We start from the raw sequence: 27,210 nt of genomic DNA, 5'->3' as shown, positions 1-27,210 counted from the left end.
TAGACCCCATGCCTCAGAACATAGGAAAATAAAATTGGGAAGGGTCTCCTGGCTCATTGAGTCCAGTCCCCTGAATTCATAAATAATGAGGTGCTTAACTCTTTCTTGAAAGTACCACATCAAAACCCCATAAGGCACAAAACTGGAAACTTTAGGAATAACCTGCAATGTTCAAGTAGCAGAAGGGAAGACAAGAACACCTTGCTCCTGCAATGGCACAGAAATAATTGATTAATATGTTTTGTACCTAAGCCATTTAATTTTTAAGGATCTAAAAGGATTGTGGATTAGTAGCATTATTTTCAGAGTAATTCTTACTGCACTTTACTATCACTATTACCTTTTTTAATGATTTGCTCATAAAAATTCACTATATGAGATTCATATAATTGACCGTGCTATTACTTTTAAAGAGCTCTATGGTGATTTTGAACATTTCCTTGATGTATTCTCATTTGCTTGGCTTCCATTCAAATATATTATGAATTAATACAAATAATTTAAATTTCATTTGTTTTGCATATCCTTCATTGGATACATAAGCCATTTGGTGGGATTTTTTTCTTTGTTTTATTTTACTTCAATATCGGGAAGCATAAATGTATTTCCAGAGCAAATACTTTAATTGGCTTTCTGAAAACAGGAGTATAACTAAATTCCTTTGCTCACATGTTCAAGGAAATTGAATTTGGGGAGGAGTGAACTTGAGGAGACCAGCAAAGCAAACTAATGCACACAGTTCAGTAAGATGCTTCCAGATATTCGGTTTTATTAGCCAGAAAGTTTTAATATTAATTATTCTTTCTGAATATGTATTTAAAGTTTCATATATGAAGGACAGTAGAACTGTTTATATTCAGATGTCACAAAAGTATCCTGCCAGTTTTCTGACTAAAGGTGGTATCACAAAGGCAAAAAAGAGCAACAAGTGAAGAAACATCATTATGGACATGGGGTGGGGGAGAGATAAGTCATGTACTAAGAATAGACAATGAAGAATTTCCTAAACAGGTGATATTTTAGGAACCAGCTAGAAGAAGAAAAAGATGAAGGCTAAAAGAGACATGGATGAGGGTAGTGGAAAGAGAAGTGAAGGAATTTAGAACAAGATGGTTAGTATTAGAAAGAATAGCTGGCATTCATTTCCGTAGAACTTCCATATCTCATACAACATGAGGGACACTGAGAACCTATGCACTTGCCTTTCATATTAACAGTGTGCACCTTACTCAAGGTGTCATTGGTTATGCATTAATTCAGATTTCCAAAAATGTACAGGACATCCACACAGCACTGGAGAGGTAAATTCTATCACTGGAGAATCTACAGCATAGAGTTGGATAGATATAGAACCAAACAGTTTGAACCATTAAGCACATGATTATATTGTGTTTGTGTATGTATGTGTCTTTCCTTCTCACCCATACTATAAAAACTTTCCCCTACAAAATAATCACTTTTTTGGACCATATCTTTTCATGTTGTAGATTTAATACAGGTAAAAACAAACAAACAAACAAACCTTTATCAAAATGTGTCCTTATTAGTCAAAATGCTTGACATACATAAAGGGATTTCTGGGATGGGGATCATCATGCCAACTCTACATTTGGTATGTTTTTTCTCTTCCCTCTTGCTTTTTGTAACCAACATCACTTCAAATGCAATACCATTATATCCATTGGGAGTTTGTTCACTTTTCCATATATTCCTATGATTATGAATGCTTCATAATAGCTTATTGTTCCCCTTGTATGTTGATTCTTTTTTTATACAGCAGTTTTAAGGAGAATAAGCAATATCTATCCTTTTTTGAAAGTTCCTTAACATATTTGCAAATAAAGGGCCAGGTTTTCTCCTGTTCTTCATGAATTCATCTGATTTACACCAAATGAAGATCTGGCCTATACAGTGCAAAACCAGTATAGTCTACATATGGTAAAGTAAAGGACTAAGTACCGACAGTCAAAAAGCCTGAGGCTGAATTGACTCAGTCTTTACAGGTTAGTCTAAGATGCAGAGATTAAATTGAAACAGAAATGAACAGACATTTACCTTTGAGACAGAAAATGCAGCCACGTGCCCGCAGTGGCTCAAGCCAGAAGCCAAGGGGAGAAGGCGGGGTGCTAGAGCACAGCTTGTTGGTGTGTAGCCGGTATAGACTGTGTGCTCTGTTCCTCTTCCTGCTACCCAAAAGTCTCTGGGATTTGCAGTCCAAAATCAAAGCAGCAGAACTCTGCAGGGTCATTCATGACTTCCTCTTCCTGCTTCCAAGTGCCTCTGGGATTTGTAGTCCAGTCACAGCAAGCAGTAAGATTGAGCAGGGGAAGGGATGGTTAACCCCTATCCCTGGCTCCAGACCCCAGCTGGGGTTTGCCGGGGGGGCAGTCCCTGGCAGATTGGATTTACCCCCTCCACACCCTTGTCATCCAGCCCTCACTGCTCCAGCTAGGGAGCAGAGGGGAAGGGTGGGGCCAGCCCTGGTCTCTGAAGCAGACAGCCCAGCCCAGGGCTGCAAAACATGCTGGTGAACTGTGAACAGGTTTGGGATAGAAGTTTCATAAACTGGTTTGACCCAAATCAGTTAAGTCTGATGCTGCTTTCCACCAGGTTTATCTTAAACCAGTTCAGACGAAACTGGTTTATAGGCACTGAGCTTCTGGTCTGTTAGAGGTTTAAAGCAGTTTCTGATTACTTAAACTGATTTTTTTTTTTAACTTCTGTTCCTAGCCCTGATGTTTGGACAAAGACTTTTGGAGGGAATTATAAGAGAAAATAATTAGTCTCAGGCCTCAAATTAGCAGCAGAGCTTCAGAATCAATAGTACAGAACCTTCAGGTAGATTGATAGTAGTCTTCTTGTCATCTTAATGACAGTGGTACGAGTAGACCTCCAGAACCCCCTTATGCATCAAGATAAAAGGCACACCCTAGGACCTGCACCGAAAAGCAATATATGCTTCTGGAATGAAATTCTACTCATTTGCCTGCTCTTCCCTTCAAAAACCAGTAGTAACTAGTTCCATTCCATTAACATGCGTCCTTGACACGTGAGATTAGAAGTTTCTCCAAAATACAGCACCAGTAACAAATACCTGTCAATTTGTTCTCAGTTTAGTGGGAACATTTTTAAAAAAATATTATTTTAAGTGGCAAGCAGGATACTATTGGCTATACTGCATTAATGACAAATGTTGGGTAAGTAGGTTATTTTAATTTAAGCCAAAGCATCTAGAATGAGCAGTTGGGGAGAGAAACCAACTGAAGTGTCATTTGTCCCTTATTTTTTGTGTCATCTACTTACTAGTCTCATGTTAATTTTTACAATCTAGGTAGTATTTTGTTCCTTTGTAAAGTTAAAAGAAACTGTAGTGACAATAGCACTTCTCTTGAAGATGAGAGAAAAATAGAAATAGAAATGAAAGTTAAAAGGAAAGGGAAAAACTGGTAAAAAGTAAAAGAAAAATGTAAAATTGCATGGGGCTTGACTTTGTAAGGGTGATGAAAATGAGTTACAAGTATTTAATGTAAAATATAGACCTCTCTGACCTTTCCTATTGGCTGATTCTGTGGTGCTGTGGTATGCCATCATGGTGCATATTTTAGCATCACAGAAGATGGTGAGTCAAAAGGCCATGATTTCAAGAGGACTAAAACAAAATATTCAATGTAGAATTGTTAAAGTATTGAAAGGACAACTTGCCTTGTTTGTACATTTAGCACAATCTTAAAACTTATTTTTATTTTTCAAAATAACTGGATATCTCTAGAGAGACTCTGTGAAAACTTCTCCCTTTCTACTGCATGCTCACTATAGTAATAATCCAAAATATTTTTTTAAGAAAATTGATATTTTTACATAGAGGCAGGTAATACATCATACCCAGTCTTGGAGATGATATTGTGCTGGTGATTTCATAGCCATAGGACTGTTACAACTGGACAGCTATGACTAATATCTTTGGTCATATATTTTTAAATGCATGAAGCATTTCAAAATGCTTAACATAAAATATTGCTGTCTACAGTATAAGAGAAAAAAAACTTTAAGATTATTGCATTTCTAGTTATGCCACATAAGCCTGGAGGAACAAATATGAAATAACATATTAAACAATAGAGGATCCCAGGAGACATAATCTTGACTATATTTGAGCAATCTCACATAATTTTTTGAGACTGCAGCATTCTATGCTATTATTATACATATGGAATTTGCTTGCAGCAGTTTTCTCATCATAAAGATATGATAAAATGATAACATATTATCAGAGTATATTTCAGTAGCAATATTAATTGGGCTAATGTTTACCAAAAGAGAGTAAATGATCTTACTATTTAAAATACTTAAAAAAAATTAAGCAAAGTGTGTAAGAGGTAGTTAACAATATGTATTTTTATTGAAGCCTGCATATTAGAAGGAATTGAGCTCTCATTATTTTAAAGTCTTTGTAATTACAAATGCCATTCATAAAAAAAAAGTTACAGATTATCTGCAAAATAATGTTTTTAGAATATGAATAAATAATGTGAAAGGAAGCATAGAGCAAGAGGCATTAATTCAATTTATGGTAGAATAATATGTGGTAGGAATGAAATGTGGTCTTTTTTCAAGAGATTAGCTAAATCTACTGGTATGATTATTTGATCTGAAGTGAGATTTTAAAGTGTATTTAGTTGCTTGTTCCCTACTAACAAAATGCCACACACTGTATTAATAAAGAGTAGTGAATGACTGCTCAGAGAACTAAAGCAGAGCTGCACATTAAAGCTGATTTTGTTTACTTTCACAATAAGTAAGGGCATGCTACAAATAAAAAAATTAAGTGTTTTACTGGTAATACCACATTCATAGCTCAAATGAATGCATAGTACTTTTCCCTGCCTTTCTCTTAGAAAGAGAAATAACAATACATTTGATGGAGAATATCCATTTCTGAATTGTCACCCCATTTGTACACAGTGTCCATGGAAATCAAAACCCACGTTGATATCAAAATCCTGGTAAGATAATTCATCAAAATTAACCTCAAGGATAAAGTTAAAACAAATAGAAAATATTTGTGTCCATGATATGTTGAGGGTCCTAAACTGAAAGATAACATAAAGTGCATTATATTTTTTGAGCAATTAATTAGATTATTTTAAAAAAGAAAAGAAATGTTAACAATTTTTTCAAGATGCTAAAAATATTTTATAGATTTTATATTTAGCACTGACAATTTATTCTGTGCTGAACATGGCACAAAACAATATTGACTCATGTAAAAAAAAGACTAGAATTTAGAAACAAGCTCAGGCCTCCAACTTGGTAGTTTTAAGTTAGACCAATATGCCATCCCCAGAAAAAAAAAACAAAAAACCTTTGATTATTCTTATAACTTACTTCTTACATAAGTACACAGTAATTTATACAATTTGTGAAATATATAATGGTTCTTTTTCTGAATCCTGATGAAGGTGGTGAATATGGATGCTGATTCTGAAACTTCGACAATCTCCTGACATTAAGTGAAACTGTAAATAAGAACAAAGACATGTAAATGGGCAGGTTATTTTCTCTTCATTTATTATAGCATTCTAGAAGTGTAACACAGGTTTTTTCACCTGCTTTGAAGTACCAGCTTTTGTTCTGAGGTGGTTCTCACACAGGGATTGTCCCCCCTCCCTATCTCCCTTTAGAGAAGCCCACCATGCTGTGTCAGCAGTGCATGAACAGGGGTTCCTTCTGAAGTTTCCTATAATTAAGTTCACTTTTCTGTGTTACAGGGTAAACATGCTCAAACTTATTCTGTATACACTTTGGAAGTGATCATTTTTATAGCCAACCCTATGAAGCAATTTGTGTTTCAAAAATAAACTACGGTAAAGAATGTATTTTATGACACTTTTAGAATATTCCCTTGGGAATGCCTTGATGTTTCAAATATTTGAAACACTCATATTTTTTCCAAGAAAAAAGTAAATGCAGATTTAATATCAAATTTTTAAATTTTGTCCTGAAAAAGCTCAGCAGTCCAGATGTGGCCCGGGAGGTGAAGTGAATTTGACATCACTGTCTTAGATGATTAGGACTAGCATAGCAGCACTTACACACTTGTTTCACCTGCTCTTGCCAGAGCTATGACAAGTATTCCTTTATCATATTTAGAACATGTATGCTGTGTAATCAACCCAGAAGCAAGATAGTTCCAAGACTGGGGGGAGAAACATTGGGATTATAGCCAGCTTTATGTCTTCTCTTTCTGAGTTATATAAAGCACCTTCCTGCTGTTGATCATTGAAAAATAAGATCAGCTGAAATGCCCTTTGATCTTCTGAACCCCATTTTGCACAGCATATAATTAACTAATGATATCTCATCTTCATAAGATAACTTGGAGGCCAAAGGCATAGTAGGAGTAAAACGAGTGATTGGATATACAGTAGTACAAGAGAAATTATTTTTGAAGGATATAAATTATCAGAATTCTTCCTTGATCCTAATGACTGTTGTATCTTTTGCCCTATAAGAAACAATAAGACAAAACAATAGATAAATATCTCCACCCTTCGTTCGCTCCCTTCTTCCTTTCCATCCTTGTTTTATAACTTGTTCAATAGTTTGTTCTATGGTAACTTGTTGACCATGGGAGCATCTCAGCCTTGCCCTATTGGTACTGTGCTGTGCTTTAGTACTTCCAAAAGGGCATCTACATTTGACCAGCATGTAGCATATCATCCACAGGTGTCTACATGTAACCAGCAGATACTTCACTTTAGTACCTTGTGGAAGTACTAAAGCATGGTGCAGTAACCACCTGTTTTGTGCCATATGTACTGTGCCATACATACGGTGCACAGTTCTTTTTAAAAGCTACTTTGCTGTAGCAACACACTATAACAGGGAAGCGTGCCACTACAGCAAAGTAGCTGCTGGTCGTGTGCAGATACCCATGGATGCTACATCACCATAGAATCATGTATAGAAGTGCCCCATGAGTAGTAAATGGGATCATCTACATGTTGCCCTATGGCGATGTTGTTACTGCATCATACTTCGTGTAAAGAACAGTGTAGTAACCACCTGTATTACACCATACACGTGGTTATTTTTAGTAGCTACTTCACTGTAGCAGTGCATAACTGGGGAGCATGCTGCTACAGTGAAGTAGCCGCTGGTCACATGTAGACACTCATGTTTGCTATGTCACCATAGCACATTGCTATGGTGACATAGCATCACATATAGATGTCATCTTCTCTATTTACTTCTATAAGTGCTCTTATTCCACTAGTAATTTTTATTTGCTGATGACACTAAGATGTGGGGTGAGGTGGACACACTTGAAGGGAGAGAGAGGCTGCAACTAGATTTAGACAGAATACAAAAGTGGACAGATGAGAATAGGATGGGGTTCAAAGTAGACAAAGGTACATCTCAAGCCGGTCCAGAGAAGTGATACTCCCCCTCTATGCGACTTTGGTCAGGCCTCAGTTGGAGTACTGCATCCAGTACTGGGCACCACACTTCAAAAGGGATGTGGCCAGCCTGGAGAGGGCTCAGAGGAGGGCCACCCACTTGGTGAGAGGGCAATAGGACAGGCCCTATGAGGAGAGACTGAAGGACCTGAACCTGTTCAGCCTCAGCAAGAGGAGGCTGAGGGGGGACCTGGTGGCTGCCTACAAGCTCATCAGAGGGGATCAACAGAAAATAGGCAGAGCCCTTTTCTCCCCAGCACCACCTCGGGTGACAAGGAACAATGGTAATAGGCTGATGCAAAAAAAAATAGGTTTAGGTTAGAGATCAGAAGGCAATATTTTACAGTTAGGGTGGCCAAAATCTGGAACCAACTTCCCAGGAAAGTGGTCCTTGCCTCTACTTTGGGCAAATTCAAGAGGAGGTTGGATGATCACCTGTCTGGGGTCTTGTGAACCCAGCATTCATTCCTGCCTGTGGCAGGGGGTCAGGCTAGATGATCTGTTCAGGTCCCTCCTAACCCTAGCTACTATGAAACTATGAAACTTTCCTAGGCTTTATCTTGCAGGAAAAGTTTGGAGTACAAATGTCAGCAGCATGATACTCGTTTTCATCCTTTCTGCCCAAAAATGCAATTAGTATCATGGTCAAGGTATTTTTAACTAGCTTCAAGAACAAGTAACTTTTTTATATTGGTCACATGGTTGGCAGAGAGGTAGAGGGGGGATGGGTACTTAGACCTTGAATAATCCTGGTTTTATTCCACTCCAGATTTTTTGTTTGGCCTTGGATGAGTCATTTAGGCCCCTGGCAAACATGCAAGTAATCGCACAGTAGGATCTGATGTGAGATCTCCACAACTGTACTTCCTGCCATTCCATATGTGCATGGCAAGAGGCATAATTGTGGGATCCAGCATCAGATTCCATCACATCCGATTGCCAGTGCAAGGGGAGCCCAGAATCATGATCCTGGGCTCACCCTACACTGGCAAGTAGCAATCTCTGACAGCTGAGAGCCCTATCAGCTGATGACTCCCAGCCTTGGTTGCACATGGTATGCCCTTGCAGTCAGGTACCCCATCAGCTGATGGGCTCGCAACCACAGGTATAGCTCATTGCTGGGAGCCCCAGCCTGGCCACACATTCAAGTAATGGTGTGATAGGAAACAGTGTCATGGAATGGGGTCCCCAAGGGTGGCCATGTTCTCCTAAGGCCCCTCGAACATGCCAATTTGGCCTGCTGGCCACCCTCAGTTCTCGTCCGCCACATCTTTAATGGAAATATAAAAATAGGGAGGCTGCCTTTAAGTCTTCTTGGACATGGTTTGATGGACTCTCTGAACCCCATGGGTTCCCGGACCCCTTGTAGGTCGCATTTTACAATGGGTGTTTTAGGGCACCCTAGCCTTATGGGCTGTATGCGTGGCTCCAACTGCCCCTTTACCACACCCCAAGCCTAGCAGATGGCACTGGCGTTGTCTCACCTAGGCCTCGTTATAGTTCAGCCCCTTGTCCTCACTGGGCTCTCTGCAGCCCTGTCTCTGTGCCCTCTCTGGTGCCAGGGTCTGTGTGCCCAAATGCCACACCCTCTCTGGCAGCGGGGTCCCCACACTCCAGTGGGCCCCCAATGAGGCCTCCTCCTTCCCCAAATAGCCTCACCTAAACCACCAGTCTTATAAAACGGCTAACAAAACATAAGCCCCTGTGCTATAACATAACACAAGCTACATAAAGTGTGCTCGGCCCCTTTACAGTACCCAGAGCAGAACTTAGTCACACCTCGTCCCTTCACTTGCTCTAGGAGGGGTCCTTCTCCCTTGGCCACCAGCAGAGAACTGTCTCCTAGTCCCTGTCCTGGGGCTTATATGGGCCCAGGGCCTTGCCCCTTCCGGCCAGCTGACCAGGTGCAGGTGCTGGCTAATTTCCTCATTAGCTGGTTGCCATGGCAACCTGCACCTGGGCTCCTGTCTGGCTCTTTGGACTTTCCCCAGGCAGTTTCTGCTCTTTCCTGTGACAACCAGCTACAAAGTTATTACACACTTTTTGTGTAATAACTTTGTGGCTTGTTCCTTGTCTTATCACACTGCGGATTGCATTGATGTGTGGCTGGGTAACAATTTCAGATGTGATGAGCTGGTTACTTGTGTCTTCAGTGTTACGTATTCTAAGGTCTGGAGGGATAGATAAAAAATAAGACTTAAACATTTTCAAGTTAGGTGTACCACAAAGGCTAGGATCTGAAGTCAAATCTTAATTGACCCCAAATGCTCTTCCACTTAGGCACTGCAAGTCCAAAAAACTGGATTACATGTTTTTAACCTAGGTAGCTAAAGTTCACACAAACCCCATTTGGGTACCTAAGCCATTCTTTTGACTTGGCCTTTAATTTGTCTGTTTTCCATTTTCTCATTTATACTCTGACTTCAGCTTTCCTGATTATACTCTAACTTTAGCTTTCTTGAGCGTTGTAAAAAAAAAATCATTGAAGCCTTTGAGGTATTCAGATACTACCATGATATAGGTACTAAAGACTGATTGATCACGGTGCTTCTGCATCAGTAGAAAAATTCAGCCATTACTCTCAATAAATGAACCATTTTCTCCAAATATAATTATCTCCTTTGCATTGTACTGTGATTGCCTTTATGTGTTAAAAGTTATTTACCTCCATCGCTTTGACTTTCTTCCTTTCCCACTGTAAATTAGAAAGTTGTTATTGTTGTTGTTAGACAAAATATTTCATGTTAGCTTTAACAATGAATAGGAAAAACAGTTACCAGTGGGACTACTTGCCATCCTTAATAATAATAATAATAATAATAATAATAATAATAATAATAATATCACCATTATTATTGTTATTATAATTATTCACTTACAAATAAACAGGCATATATCCCAAGGCAAATACATAGATATTTAACTTCAGAACCTAGCTCGCTTTGAGAACACTGGGAACTTCTGAGTACTGAGCGCTTTTGAAAAACTGGTTCCAGTTTTGAAGCCAAGCTCTTTTAAAAATCTAAGTATTATTTATTATGAAAACAGAAATGGACTCTCATTAATATACAGCAACATACATTATAAGAATCAAAGATTCACATGGGAGAGAGACAGAGAAAATGTATGTGAAATATGGAGGGAGTAACTTTGATAGGCTTAGATATAAATGCTCTAGGCAATGTAATTCCTGAGGTTGGTTTTTTGTTTGTTTGTTTCTTTTACAAAGGTGGTCTTGTTCCGATACATGGTTTTGAAAAGCAGGATTCATTGAACCTTTTGATCCTTTTGCTTTTAATAGTAAAAGTAATTTTGTTAGATGGACACTGAGCAATTCCAATTACAGCTTATTGTTCCAAAAAATGCTTTATGCATGTTTGTAATAAAAAGAACACAGGATATGCAATACCATCAGATTTGACACTGAAAGCAGTGTAGCAGACCCCAATGTGTAGTATATAGTGTTTTTCAGTTGAATTTTTTTAATGCATTGCCTGGGGACTGTGAGCTAATGCTGTTTTCACTGTAAACATCCCATTTGAATGCCTGTTTGCCATTTAAAGTTTATAAGGCCCAGTAAGAAAAGAACCCCAAATTAGGTGTGCCCAGAATATAAAAACTCTGTTTCGTGAAAAAAAGATAAGGTTTCAAAATTTGTTATTATTCTGATGAAGAATAAAGTTGAGAACTTTTGAAATCATTCTTAGAGGGACAGAGGCCGTGCAGTCTTCCAATATTTAGCAGTTTGGTGCTTAAGGTATTACATGATACCTGAGTTCGAGTCCTTGTTTTTGTTTGCTTAATTCCAAGAAAGTACTTGACCCTGGTCTCTCACATGGAGCTATTGGTAAGTCAAGGCTGGGTTTCATTTTCTCTGACCAGAATTCTTTCATTGACTACTGAAAGCATTACACTTTTGCTAAAAAGTTTTGTTTTCCCTGAACTGACATTTTCCAATGGGAAAACGTTTAACATATTTACTTGAATCCAAGATAAGATTTATTTACCCCCATTCAACATGCGCTATGGGCCCAGTGAAGGCTGCTGCTGCAGCCTTATCTCTGGGATCTGGGCCAACGCTACTGCCTGCCCCGGACCAGAGTGGCTCAAAGTGGCTTGTGTATTCAGGGAGCATTGAGGAGACTGTACAGGCAGTGTGGGGGTGAAGACGAGCTACATAGGAGACCATTCAGTGTGGTGGGAGTGAAGGGGCATGAGGGAGACCACACAATGGTTTGGGAGCTGCTCCAACTCTGGCCTTGAAATGGCCTGGCCCAGAGCTACCACTGCCACTGCTTCCCGACTGGGCTGGGGCTGGGGGTGGTACCGAGGTTGGGGTTACTGCCACAACCTGCCCTGGGATAAAGACAGATCCAGAGACACTGTGTCAGGTAAGTGGAAGGGAACAGATAAGGGAGAAATACAAATGGTTGGGACAAGGGCAGACACCAGTAGCAGGGTGGTGGTCATTATGTGCAGGCACCAAGATGAAGAGAGTGCGGGGGGAGGGAAGGAAGCACAGTGGTAGTCACCAAAGGGGCAGGTGGTGACAGGGACAGGTGGCAGGGGGGTGGATGCAGGCATCAGGGGGACATGTGGCAGGGGGAGCAGGCAGCAGGGGGATAGGCATTGGGGGAACAATGTGGGTGTTGTTATTCTTGGGAGAGTTTCTTCTGGGAGAATGGACATCTGCACACTTTCCCACAACTTAACATAAAGGGATCAAGAGAAGTGTAACCATGGGGGAAGGCTCCCATTCTTTTCAGAGAATAGGGTGACCCTACTCTGAAGAAGATATAGTGAGAAGCTTCTCTTGCTGCTCCCAGACCCCAGGAGCCAAGAGCAGGGAGCAATGCCACAAGCCCCTTGCCCTCTTCTCACAATGAAATCCCAAGTATGAGAAACAGGCAGGGAAGATTTACCTTGCTGTTCCACCTACCTGCAGGAATGGGAGCAGTACATGCTTTCCTAGACATATCAACATGAGGCGTTTACTGTGCAGTTGACTAATTAGATGCTTAGTAAATGTCATGCATCTACACGTGCATCCCTATTAGGCTAGAGTAAACTCATTTATTCTACAGCAGGATTGTATTTGTAAATACAAGTACTATCCTGCTGCAAAATAAAAAAAATGCACAGCAGCGCAGGTGTAGACCCTGCCCTGATTGGCTGGCTCATGGCTGCCCACTGGCTAGTCCTATACTGAAGCATTCCTGTGCCCCAGCCAGCCCCTTTGCAGCATGTTTAGCAGGCCTGGGCTGGCACGATAACGTCCCTGGACTCCCTGCCAGGCAGGGATGCTGCAACCTGGCTCAATGGGCTATGCATGAATAAACTCCGGAGCTTATTGCTCCGGAGCTTATTGCTTCTGAGTGCACATTCAAACAGTGTGTCTGGGAGCAATAAGCTCTGGAGTTTAATCACGCACAGTAATAGCATATGTGCATCCCCTGAGACTAGGATTACCCCAGATTCATAGAGAAGAAGGGTCAGTTGCAGATGAAATATTAGAACTGCTCCTGCTTCCAAAAGCATTTCTAGCAGTGGAAATTTTCCAACATCAGAAATGAACATTAGTACACAGTCTTAAAAAACAATTCTCTATTTTCAACTATTAATACATCACATTTATATAACATTGTTTATAGAGGACTCCCCAGGGTGATGTTATCATGAGATTTGACAGTAATTCCAAGTAATTGAACCAGAATACACTAACCCATTTACAAGTAAATCAAATTGCACAGACTCACTATCAAAACTTTAAATAGAATGTGTCAGATTAAACTATTTGTATACAGTCTACAAGGGTATCAATATTTCCACAATATTTCACAAAATGTAATTTTGCATGCTTTTATATTTCCACTTTTATGGGTTTGATGTTTTACTCTTATTTTGTATGTAAATAAAGGCCATGAAAAAAACAGTAATTCAATTTACACACACAAACACACACACACACACACGTATGTATGTATGTATGTATACGTGTGTGTATTCATATGAATATCAATTCTGAATGAAATTGACTTAAAAACACAAGTACCTGTGTGTGTGTGTGTGTATTTCAGTACAATGTTGCAAAGGAGGGACCAGTTTTGAACTAGAAATGGAAGGTAAATTTGTGGAAATGTATTTAATTCATTTTTGACACTTTCAGAACTTTTTCAAATTTTAAAAAATCAGAATATTTATCAAAATCTTATGCTCTCTGTTGACTTTCATTTTCAACATGTCAGCATTTCTTGTATAATCACCAGCATATTATATTTTCTTGAATGGATAAAAATATCAGAGCTATTTCCTTATGAATTCCAAGTTAATTTGTGTGCTTAGGGATTTCACATAGAAATAATTTTATGAACCCTTCATATACAGTATATTGCACCCCCAAAACACTGACTATATTTTGTATTATTTTGTGCATATTTCATAGGCTGCTTATTAGCTGCATAGATGACACCATTGAAGTTTTTCATTATGGGGAGAAAATACAAGGGAATCCTGTTTACAATTTATGGTAGTTGTTACTCTTATTATATACTCCTTTATAAGTACTGTATATGTAATAATCTTTCTTTATCCTTGCCAGGGAATTTGTTGAAGGTTCATAGCACTTCTCTGTGTTAATTTAGAAACTCAACTTCTGCTGAAAAAAGAAGAAAGGAGATTGGATTAAAAGTTTCTTGGGAAAAAAAACCCAAATATGTGCAGTCAGAAATGTGTTAAAAGAAATTAAAACTTTATATTAAGTAAGCAGTTTCAGTACATTTTCCATATAAATATACTGCTAAATCCATTCTTTGGTGAATGCTTACAGATTGAAAGAGATCCATATCAAGTTAATGAACTCTACTTCTGCTGACTTACAGAAAAGGGAGGGCGAGGAATAGAAGAGTGTACATATATATGTCTACTATATATTTATACATAGTATCTCAAACTGTTTATACTGTTTGTCTTTCTAATACACAAAAATGAGAATATAAATGGATTTTTAAGATTATGAAGTCAAATGCTTAGAAGTTAGGAAATGCCAGGATTTAAGTTACTTACACAACCCTAACATGGCCCCTTCTGTATGCAAATTATGATATGATCTTTAGTGATATGATTCATGACACACAAGTATAACACTTGTACAAAGGTAAAGCATGTAAGAACATTGTGTCATCTGCATAGAAACTTCCCACGGGCACATTAAGGCATGGAACCTTGCTGTTTTATGCTTCATTAAACTGCACACTTTGAAATTGGGATGAAGTATTTGTAGTTTGTTGTTTATCAAAGTGCACCTCACTGAAATTGTTCTACTTTCCTTACTGTTTTATTTCTGTTGCAGGTACCCAAATTGAATAAAACAAGACATGTCAGGATTATGGTGATAAGTCAAAGGATAAATCAGTAGTGCAGGCTCATGGAGTTCAGGCTTTAAAGATTTGATGGATTCTCTTTGAAAAACAATGGCACCAATTGCCTAGGCAGAAAGCTAACAGGGTGGGCAAGAGGGCTTTAAATTAGGAACAAAGAGAGAAGTATTCAGGAAGGAGTCAAAAGAAAGGAAAATGGCTAATAAACAAAAAATCAGCAAAAAATAAAAAGTATAAGTAGCAAGAAAAGTGTAGAGCATCAAACTGGGATTTAAAGGTAAAATACTACAAATTATTATTGGAAAATAAAATAAAAGCAGAACAAAAGTAAAATAAAAAGGAAGAACACAAACCTTAAGATGTCTGTTTTCTGTGCACTGTGATATAATGATGGGGAAGGAGTACAAAGAACTGAGTCCTACAAAGGGATAAGTGGGTTGATGTTGTATATTGCCTCACCTAAGAATGTAAGAGATGCCATACCTGGTCAGACCACAGGTCCATCTCACCCAGTGTTCTGTGTCTACATGTCCTGTGTGTCTATATGTGCATTTATGCTGGCTTAAATTTACTGCTCAGTTACTGCACAGTTAGCAGGAATAGGATAACATCTACACTTGTAGGTTTAGTCCCAGGTCAGAGCAGACTGCCATGTGCCCCTCTGGCCATCGTGGGAGAGTCCTAGCCTCTAGCCACATGGCTGCCAGCCTTTGGCAGCCATGCTAAGGACAGAGGCAGCTGGTGGCCAACTTAAAAGATCACCCTTTGCACTGTGACCTTTAAGCAGACATTTCTTGAGTCAGAGGACCAGCATGGCAGAGGCACAGCCTGCACACGCCAGCTATCTTCCTGCCTTAGCTGCATCTCCCAGCTATGGATAACCCTGCTGCCAGCTTTGGCACCCAGGGATAGGCTCCTTTGCTCCCTCAGGGTTGCTGTGGTCATCCTCACCCACTGTCAGTACCACCACCTGTAGCAGAGAGAGAGAGAGAGGGAGAGAGAGGCTGGAATTTAAGATAAGGAAGGGACTGGGGTTCAATTAAACATGACCCAACTCAGGGTTGCAAATGACAGTGGTTTTATTGAACAGGGGAGATGGTGACACAATGTCAAATTTCTTCCCTTGCACCCACCCACCCACCCACACCCAAACCCACACCCACACATACACACACAATGGCAGCAGGGGTTAGAGAGGCTTGGTGCAGGGGCTGAAGTCCAGGCAGGGCCTCTGGGTGGGTAGGTGGTGTGGCATGGTGCTGGTCCAGATGGAGAGGGTGTCCCACTGTCACTGCCCCTTTTTATAGGGGCAGACCTTGTGTGACCCTAGTGACAGGAGGCATGCCCAGGCAAGGGTCAGCCCCTGGCGTAATGAGCATGTGCGCTCCATGCAAGGATGTGCAGTTTCGAGTGTCTGTAATGGTGAGAGTTGCTGTTTTTGCAGGGTCTTTTGTCTTTCAAATGCTAGTCTTGTCTCTGTACCTGGATGAGGTCCATGGTTCCTGGGTGAATCAATGCGAAGTGATGGCCCAGTCATTACAGGCCATTCAGTAGAGTACTCAGTAATGGAAATCAACTGTTAAATTGATTAAATACAGCCAAATGAACATGACTATAAAATACATAGCTTATATGGGGGAAACATGCTCTTGGAAACCAACCACAAAGATAGGTGAGTGTAACTGATTTGAATAAGATATATGGTAATGCCAATTCAGTACAGTCCTCCTCAGAGCCAACTCTTTCAAGTCATGTTGAGTCACTACATTGCATACATTTTTACTTCCTCTTCACTCCCACAGCTGAGCTGCACCTTCCCCCCATTTCCAATTATATTCTTGTCCCTTCATCAGCCATAAATGTCAGGCAAGCATCACCAAATGGGGCCCCAAAAAGTTTACCCCAAATCCCTGTGTTGGTCCCTCTTTCATGATTATTGTGGCTCTGCCCTCATTTAATGAAGCCAGACCAGTGCTTCATCAGCATATAAGTTTTTGGAGGGTCCCAGGACTCATGAGAAGAACACCTGTTTCCAGTCATGTGTGGAGTGCAAATTAACACATGGTTATGGAGCTATGTGCTAAAACTTGCAGCAGTTTCAGGAAAGGTAAAATGCATGATTTCTGGGTGACCTAGGTCTATGGGTACTATATGCAAATTATTACAGCTATGTTTATTTCAAGGTCATTTTTTTTCAGATTTGTTCCTCACTTCCACATGCTTAAGGAGAGCAGGGTCTGACAGTAAGGAGTAGCGGGGAAGAGACTGGAGGGGTAAGAAGTTGTGTATGCACCTCCAAAAATTAGATTCTATACTTGCAAAATTATATCAAATTTATACATTTTCCATATATAGAACCTAATTACTGGGGGACATCTTATAATCAGAGTAATTTTATATTCAAGTAAATACAGTAATTGTCTAGCTTTTGAGTATCTGTGTTCATGAAATTCTGACTCAGGTTCCTCAGGTCATATGCTCTTCGTATGTCCAAGCCAACCAACACAGAAGTGTAGAGGGTATACCCCACTGGAGCTCTCATGCCTTCTTAAGAGGATTTCAGCCAAGACAGAGAGGGTGTATTGACATAGCATAGGAATGGCATTTAAAACAGATATCACACAGACCAGGTTCCAATTAATCTAGGATACTGAAGAAAGAAGTGTAACTAAAATCCTACCTTGCACCTGGAGTAAGATGCTTTTGTGATCATAGAGTTATAAGGAAGTAGGGAAGGAAGGAACCTCCAGAGGTCATCTTCTCCAGCCCTCTGTCTGAGGCAGGATCAGCCCTATCCAAACCATCTAATAGATTCTACTCCAATTAATATTCATATACCCATTTTATCCTCTATTTAAGCTATGTATTGTCCTAAACCAAATATAACTGGCATAAAAAACATAATCCAAACTACCTTTAGCTACTTTTAACTTGCGTTGCTTACCTCCAGTATTCTTTTGCTTGCTCATTATTTTTTGTCTCCCCTTCTGTTACTCAAACTTTAGTTAAGTGAATGAAAGCAAATTCTATACCATATTGCCACTAAGTGGTTGAGGACCCACTACAGTCTACACCTTTCTCTAACTTACATATTTAAGGCTTTCTTTTTAGCTAGATTCAAGTAGAACATACTTTTCTTTGAGAAAGGGGTGTTAAAGCCTGCCTTTTTGCATAATAGCCTAGTGGCTAGAGTATTTGTTCATAATGTGGAAGACCTGGGTCTCAAGATTCCCCAAAATGCCATGTGCAATCATCCTGGGCAGTGGTATAACATCCAAGCTAGAGGTTTGGCTAGGGTTTTATTAAAGCTGGGCCACTGTGTAAAAAGAAAGGTAAGATTAATGGGAGAAGAGGAAGCAAGCAAGTGTAAGCATGATAGTGTAGTCAAGGGTTGAGAGCACTCAGCTGAGACGGTGTAAACCTTGGTTCTGGGTCCTGCTTCAGGGATTGCTTATCCATTTTGCATTCAAAAGTAATCGTAGGAAGTGAACAAGGAATGTTAGGAACAAAGACCAGAGTCTCTAGCCCTTCCTTCCCCCTCCCCTTCAAGAGTATCTTTTTCAGTCCACAAAACTTGTGCTCTTTATATATATTTTAGCTAGTCAATAAGGCGCATATGTAGCCTGCCTTTTTATCACTGATCTATGCTCCCTAAGGGCTAAATTCGATTTCACTGCTAAGATATCTCCAAGTTTATCTCTCTTTTCCAGAACATCATAAGCAGGTACAGGGAGACATTTTATTTTTCCTGTGTCTAATTTTCCCATACTTTCAGTGGGGAATTAAAGCATTTCTGGAGAGACAATCTTCTTTGCCCTGAAAAATCACACAGTTCTCCCATTCATTTCAATGGCCAGCAACTAGGCACCTTCAGAAACTGATCCTCTCTTGTCCAGGAGTTCTTTGTCTGTATATACATTTCAATGGTGAGTTCTCAGATGCATCAATCAAGGCCAAATTCTATTTTTTCTTGACTACATAAAACAATGAAGCCTTAACAGGACTAACAGATAGTATTGATTTCAGTATGAATTTCTTCCTTTATAACTTCCCAACTGGCCAAATGGAGTTGCATAAATGAAGGTGAGAAGTGCTTGTGGTCTGGAATGTGTGGTTTGGACTGAAAAATTGTTCACCGATAGTTCATGTGTCTGTTCAAACTTTTTGAGCAAGCTAAACATAGTGAGAGGAATCACAGAAGAAAATCATTCAGGAAGGACTTGAAAGACTGAAAGAGCTAGGGTTATTTACTCTGGAGAAAAAAGACTGAGGGAGCAGGGGACTGCAGTCTTGTTTTGATAACAGTCTTCACTAACATAAAGGGTGATAATAGAGGGCTCCTACACACATGTGCAGATCCTGCTCTGATGTGCTGGAAATCCACGCTGAACACTGGCAATCCACGCTGCGCATCTTCACGCTGAGCATCACTGCACATCTTCACACTAAAAAAATGGTGCAAGTGCATTTTGAAATAAAACATGTTCAATGAGTTTTAGTTCAAAGTGCCCTGCCACCACTTTTTCAGTGTGGGGATGCACAATGACGCTGATACACATGACACATGGGCACTTTAATTAGTGTGGCTCACTAATTAAAGCACCTGTTGCTGCATCCTGTAGCACATGTTAAAATGCCCGGAGAGGCTGGAAATGGACTTTCCTCACCAAAAGGGACAGGAGTAGTAGCAATGGCCTCAAGCTACAGTAGAGGAAATGTAGGTTTGTGATTAGGAGGCACTTTCTGACTATAAGAGTTGTCAAGTATTGGAACAGGCTACCTAGAGAAAGTGTGGAATCTGCATTCTTGAAAGTTTTCAAGAGCACACTGGACAAACACTTGGCTGGGGGTGTTTAGTCAGGGATGATCCTGACTTGAGAAGGGGGCTGGACTCGATAACTTTGTGAGCTCTCTTACTTTCCTATGACAGTGGAAAGAGTAGATTAGTATCTCATAAGATGAACAGGACTTGTAAGAGAGGGCAGGAGAGTGCTCAGTGTCATAGATGTTAGCTTCATCCTTCTGGAATGAAAATCAGAGACCTTCACGTTGTTAATAACAATCCCTCAGGCTCAGGCTTTATTTTTCTCTCTGCAAACACAAGTACACATGCCTTCCTGTTAAGGTTTTTGGGTAATCTTTCAACAGACCTTTCCTGCAAGAATAAAGTACTATAATGAAGATTCTTTATACATTTTGGGGATATATTACCGTCACACTGGGAAACAGTTTCAAGGACCATTAAAGAAGCCTGTTCTCTACTATGTAACTATATAATGATAAATACACAAAAACATTGGAAGCAAGGATTCATTTCCTCCCTGACAAGACAAAGTCCATATCCCTGGGCTACTATATCAGAATGCTTTTTGCTTTTCCTCTTGTCTGCCCAGTAGCTTAGCTTCAACAGGTGGAAATGGACCTAGACCCTACACCTCCTAAAGGGTAAATGTTTTGTCCACCAGGCCAGTGGTTCTTTTGTCACCAGCAGGCCAAAACTTAAAATAAAAAATGAGCTGAACGTCATTGCTAGAGCTCCACATACACAGTGAGCTTTCACTAGTTGTTGGTGTGGGCTGTGGCTGGAGCTACTGATTCCACAAGGTTCCAGAGCCCGGGGGGTAAATGCTACTGCCACTCATCACCTCATTCCCCTTACTATCAGAGTCCAATGGGCACCTCTGATTAGTTCTATTTCAATGAATATGTAATAGAAAATATTTAAATATTCAAGAGTATATTGTTGTATATCATATATGAAGGCATGGGTCATGAGCAAGGTCCTAGAGGACTGGAAAAGGACCAGTATAGTGCCCCTCTTTAAAAAAGACAAAAAGAGAGCATGGGAATTATGGACTGATTAAGCTGATCACAAGCACCCAGCATGCATTTAATAAAAATGAATTGTGTCAAATAAACTTGATCTCCTTCTTTTACAAAGTAAATACTTGGGTGGATGAAGGGAATACTATGGGTATAGTATACCTGGACTTCAGCAAAACTTTTGACAAGATCCCACATGACCTTCGCATAAACAAATTGGAGAAATTCAGGCTAGACAAATGTACTGCAAGGTGGATAGACAACTGTCTCAATAGCCACAAAGAAAGTGTAATGATAAATCGATCCATAACAGAATGGCAGTGTGGCACGCCAGTAGGGGGGTGCACCTTCATTAAGCCACCCACCTCACTGCACCCGACCACCTTCCAGGCTCTGAATGCCTCCCTGGGAGCACCTCACATCTGGCCAACCCCCTTCCTGGAGCACACCCACTAGCCTGGGGGTTCCACTGCCACCACCCAGGGCTGCACTTGATTCTGGCTCTGTGCACCCTGGGAAACACAGGCCTAGTAGCTCTCAGGGGTACTTGATTCACTTCAAGAACTTGGGATGCTTCCCTCAGTCAGAAGCACAAGTAGCGGTCCCCCTTAGTCAGCTGAACCAAAGGGACCCCCAGGCATAATCTACACCCACTACCAGTAGTCTCCCACACTTGGTACAAAGGAGAACTTTACTGGTTACAAAGGGTAGGTTTAGATCCAGAGCAATATCAGCGAAATCCCATAAAGCAAACTCTCCTGGCTGGGTAGCCTTTGATCACACATCTGAGTTACTGCCAGCTATATATCTCAAGTATAATCCAGGGGCAGTTGGAGATTCCCTCTGGAGGCAGGCAGTGCCTTGATCATGAGTTTTGAGAGAGAGAGCAAGTTTCAGATGGTACAGGTCTTCTCTCTCTCTGAGTCTCCCTCATGGCTGCTGCCGCCTCCTCCTGGGCAGTCCTTGACTTATATAGCCCTTGTGACCTCATTTACCTGGTCCAATGGAGGCCAGCACCTCTTGGCTGTCAGCCAACCAATTTGAAATACATCACTAGTTGCTGGGCAGACTGGCAGTTCCTAGCTCCCCAGGGAGCAAGCCCCTCACCAAATATGTGATGCCAGTTACGTAGGTAGAGGGAGCAGGTTTCCCCCCTCCCTCAGGAATGTATCCAGTTCAGGTTACCTAAAGAGATAGGGTAAGGTGTGTATCCTCTGCTGGGCCCATCCTAACCAAATTGTTACATAGCAGAGTTTTTGGGGAGAAACAGAGGTGGCCTTCTGCCACAGGCAGGAAGTTTCAAGTGAAGTCCAAAAAAAAGGTCTGCTTTGGGATCAGTGCTGTTCAACATTTTATTAATGATTTAGATGCTGAAACTGAAAACTTTTTAAAGCAATTTTGCAAATGACACAAAACCAGGAAGACTTGCAAATAGGTTGCTGGACAGGATCATGATTCAGAAAGATCTTGACAGATTGGGCAGCAAGGCTGGAGCTAAAAGGATGAAGTTCGGTGCTGACAAATGCAAGGTACTACACCTTGGGAAAAATAATATAAATATCCAAATACAAATACAAATACAAAGTGGTTGACACCTGGCTGAATGGTAACATTGAATGGAGTCTTGGTAGATCACAGACTCAATATGAGACTGCAGTGTGATGCAGCTGCATCAAAAGTGAATGCAGTTTTGGGTACAGAAGTATGGAAGTACTAGGTATAATAGTAGAATAGAAGTATTAGGTGCAAGACATAGGAGGTGATAGTGCCCCTCTACTTGACATTGGTTAGGCCTCATCTAGAGTACTAAGTACAGTTTGCAGCTTCACATTTTAACAAGAGAAGTAAAGAAACTTCAGAAATGGGAAACAAAAAAGATAAAGGGCTTGAAAGGCAGGTCACATTCAGAGCAGTTGAAGGAAATGTTCAGCTTACAGAAAAGGCACTTAAGATGCGACATGATAGCGATCTTCAAGTACCTGAAGGGCTGCTAGAAGGAAGAGGGAGAACACCTTTCCACTCTTGCTATACAGAGTAGGACATGAAGTTGCAGCAAAGTAGGCTTAGATCAGATATCAGGAAAACTTTCCTCACGATTAGAACAATGAAGCAGTGAAATAGATTGCCTAAGGAAGTTATGGACTCTCCATCACTTTAGGTGTTAAAGAAGAGGTTGGACAGTGCAGCAGTGAACCTTGGCCTTGTTATTGTGAGAAGCCTGGCAAGGGCCCTTTAAAAGCATGTTTTTTGAGGGATGGGCACTCAAGGAAGACAAAAGCAGCTTCAAGGGCCTCCAGGGAGAAGCACCAGGTAGTAAGCAGCAAAAGGGGAAGAGATAAGGATTTAAGTTCACGTGAGTTTTGGTTGTGAGTGCCCAGAGAGGTGGTATTTTAGTTGGATTTAAGCAAGTAAAAACCAGAGGACCAGAATCAGTGAAGGGAAATAGAGCCTGCATTGCAGGTACCTTAGAGCACTTTGTGAGTTTAGTTCCCTTCAGGCAAGAAGGCAAGAGAGAAAGAGAGAGAGAATTTAGTCCTTTGAGGCCAAAGGGCCTAGAAGGGGGTCCAGAGACCAGACTGTGGGGCTTAAAGCCACATCCACACACATGCTGTTGAGAAGCCAAGGCCAGAATAAGTGGTCCTATGGCTAAAGGTGCAGCCAAAGTAAGTAAGCTCAGACCAAGAGGGTTGGAGTATACACAAGTTCAAATAGTGGAGCCAGGTGGCCCAAAGGAAAAAAACACTCTAACGCTGGGCACCTCCCATATAATTGGCTATTCCATCAAGACATGGCAGGAAAGACACAGGGCGGCAGTTCAGAAAAGTTGAGGAGGCTAGCTGGCGTCTGGGTGTTGCTCCTGCCCAGAAAGGCTAGTTCTGCCACAACAGGCATTGGTCAGGGATTATCTAGGTGTATCTATTCCTATGTATTTCCCATGCTTCTAGTGTTTGCTGGTTGCTGCATGAGGGTAGAAGATACTTTTCCCCCCTCCTACTGCTACATGTGTTAAGATTTTTTAAAGCCACTCTGCAGAAGCATTGGGTGCTGGCTGAAGCCAAGGCTTGGGATTTTCCCTGGGGTGTGCCAGTAATCCTGTTGGGACTTAAATCCAGAGGTTTCTAGATAAAGACTCTTGTCCCTCTTCTCAGGGTCAGGATGATCACCATATTTGGGGTCAGGAAAGAATTTTACCGTATGGTCATATTGGTATAGATGTTTTGCCTTTCTCTGTAGTGAGGGGCATGGTCCTCTTCTTTGGATCTCTTGATCATATTTTAACAGCCATAGCAGCAGCAGCAATTCTTTAACTGTGTTATGTCTTGTGCTGTGTCAGGATTGACTGCATAGTTTTGCTAAGAGGTTAGATAATAGATTTGTCTTGGATTGTATGGATGGTGGTGGATGATCCTGACTTGGGTTGGTGGTTGGACAGGATGGCCTCTGGCTGTCCCTTCCACACCTACCTCTCCATAATTCTATGACTAACTAACCCAGTCCAACATGAATGCCATAACCACTAGGCCATGTAGTCATGCACACTCTCTCTGACTAAATGAATATTTAATTATTCCACATAAAAACTAACAGTACCTTCCCACAATAGCTTGTAACCTAGTAGTTAGGACCTCATTAGGAAATGAAAAATGCAGGTTCAGTTCTCCTAATGTACAGGAGGAAATTGATCTTCTATTTTCTACATTTTCATTAAGTTCAGAACCACTAAATAAAGGGGGATCCCCATTAACCATATTTTGTTCAGAAGCTAATCTATAAATTGTGTTCTAAGAGTGCTTATCATATCAAAAATCTCATGAAACACAGACAGAAAATGTCCTAGATTATAGAGTTTAGGTTTGCTTAGCTGTTCAGACCTACTCAGACTAAAGTACTTCTGTGTACCAGTTGGAAATGAATGTTAAAAATGTGCCTCCAGGGAAAGTAGCAAAGATTTTGAGGATGTAGGTTTTGGACATAAGCACCTAAATGGAAGGTAGGCAGGACACAGGCACCTTTTTGTAGCTTTAGCACTGAGTATATTCATCTTTTCATAACGCCAGTGAGAATAGTGAGAATTCAGCAGCTCTCAGGAAGAATTCAAGGAATTACAGGAATTTAAGAGGAAGAAAAACCTAAATTATGTGCTAATGACACACTGAGAACCTCTCTAGATGTACAGGTAAAGGTGTGATGGGATTTGATGTGATGCACAGTCCACACAATTTTGCTTCCTGCTATGCCATATATTCATGACAGGAATGTGTGGCACATCAGATCCTATCATCTCCTTTTGCTAGTGCTGGGGGAGCCTGAAATCATAGTCCTGGGCTCCCTTTCCCCAGCAAATAGCAAGCTCCCACAGCTGGGAGCCCCATCAGATGATGTGGGTTGATTCCCACATGATTCATCAGCTGCAGACTCCCAGGCTCAGGGGTATATATGAGTCCCCTGTCTAGCAGCCACAGTCAGCTAACAGGGCTCACAGCCACATGAGCCCATAGTCACATGTTCAATTAATGCTGTGATAGAAAGGAGACACAATGTTATTTCACATATTTTGTAGAATAACTTTGTGGCTTATTCCTCCTTTTTCATGCCATTAATTGATTAAATATGTAGCTGGGTAAAAACTTAAGACATGATTAACTGGTAAATCACATCATAAGTGTAACTTGTGTCAGGGGCTTGATGTAGCTATGCACATTGTAGCAGGATTGGGATTTCATTCTATAAATCAGATGGACAATGTAGCAAATCAGAAGCTACAGAAGGAACAGACAAAACACAAAAACAGCACAAGCAGAGTTGAGGATGACAAGTGGCTTGATGTGACTTTTTACTATTTCTTTTTATGTATTACTCAGACCATTTATTTCAAATGTAAATAACAAGTGCATTCAAATAAATATCACATCAAAAGTAAATTTCCTTTTTAATAGAAGTTAGCCAGAAATACGCACTGCTCATGTGAAAAAAGTATTACTAGAAAGGAACTTCCACATATCAGTTAGTGTTTACTAATGCTCTAAAGATCTTAAAATATTATTTTTCCTGTTTGGAAAAAGAAGTATTTTTCCACTGAATTGATGCTGTAATTATAAATTAACACACACAAAATCCAGGAATGATTCTTTCCAAAAAAAACTATTTCCAGAAAAAATAACTTTTGTACCAATGACTCTTGTTTGGAAACACCTACTGTTTCAGGACTAAATTTTTCCATCAGTTCCATAACACTGGTTACAGATAAGTAGCTTCAAAGGACTGACATAGAATTGTTGACCTCTCTGATGTATCTGTGGTCCAAACCAGCACAACAATGTTGTAAAACATTTCAAACAAATCTTCAGAAGAGGGGGTGTTTCTACTGAAACAGAATATGAATAGCTTAAAAATCATTTTTATTTTTCCTTACTTAGACTGCAAAAAAATTTGAACAGGTCAAAGCCCTGAATGAATCTAACAGTCCATTTGGATGCTAAATATGCTTAAGTCAATAGCACATAAAGGAACAATGTGGCTAGCATCAGATTCAGCTGCCTTTGACTTCTAAGCCTGAATGACCAGATATTTATTTACAAGTGGGTCAAATAAGGGAAGCCTTCAGCACACGTTCAGAAAGGAACCTTAAAAATCACAGTGTCATCCCTTTTACTGGTAATAGTATGACTCCAAATGTATTTATACAGGGTACCTATAGCCATTAACTGCACTCAGTGTATGATCACACAGCTTATTTTAAGTTGCCTAAACATCAGTCATCAACTGGCATTAACAGTCCTACAAGCCATGCAAGGAACCCTTGTAAGTAATTTGGAGTTTGGGAGGGGCAGGTGGGAATAGGAGAGTTAAGCACCAGAACATAGGCAGTCTTGCCTGGGATTAGTTACCTGAAGTACAGATGTACCCAAGACTGGTTTCCCACAGAGCTGGTTTCCCAGGGATTCCAGAGTGGTCTGCTGTCAGAACTGAATTCAGAAGCTATTGATAAAGTCAGACAAGTTGGGGTCAGAAGCTAAAGCCAGAGAAAAGGTAACCCAAGAGTTAACCAGGATCAGAAGTCAGAATCAAAGGTCAAACCAGAATCACAAGTAGAGAACCTGAGTCATGGAATGCCTAGTCTTATCAGAGTCTGAAGCTGAAGTTAGAACTGAGTCAAACCAGGAGAACAGCAAGGAAGCACCTAGAGGGTCTGGAAAAAAAACTGTTGCTTGTGCCCAGATAAAGAGAGTGTGGGTGGGTCTGGCTTTTAAAGGATGAAGTGGATGGGGCCTGCTGCTTGTGGCTTGCTTGCCCTGATTGACTCCCTCTGTCCAGCTGGGACCAGGGTGCTGCTCTGGGATTGCTGCAGGTGATGCTTGTTCTGGGCATGACCTGGCCTGATCTGTTGATTGGGACTGGCTGAGTCTAGATTCTGGCCTGGTCTCATTACAGGGTGGGGTGGGGAGAGTTTAGCAGGTCCAAATGTGGGGAGGTTGGCAGAGCTGGGAGGGCTGGCGGGTCCATGGGGATTGTGGCAGAGCACTTTTGGTGCCTAGCACTTTAAGGGCTGA

The 27,210-nt window shown here is 40.7% G+C and overlaps 1 long non-coding RNA gene across 1 annotated transcript; it reads right to left on the bottom strand.

The window, feature by feature from the left end:
• Positions 1 to 5,458: 5,458 nt before the first annotated feature.
• On the bottom strand, positions 5,459 to 26,865 carry LOC102381600. Its single transcript, XR_322882.1, has 3 exons — positions 26,758 to 26,865; positions 26,548 to 26,638; positions 5,459 to 5,516 (listed from the first exon to the last, which is right to left on the bottom strand). It is a non-coding gene; the product is annotated as an uncharacterized LOC102381600 (long non-coding RNA).
• Positions 26,866 to 27,210: the final 345 nt, after the last annotated feature.

Source organism: Alligator sinensis, unplaced genomic scaffold (assembly GCF_000455745.1).
Source record: "Alligator sinensis unplaced genomic scaffold, ASM45574v1 scaffold150_1, whole genome shotgun sequence".
Classification (NCBI taxonomy): Eukaryota; Metazoa; Chordata; order Crocodylia; family Alligatoridae; genus Alligator; species Alligator sinensis.
This window is presented reverse-complemented; position numbering and strand designations above follow the sequence as displayed.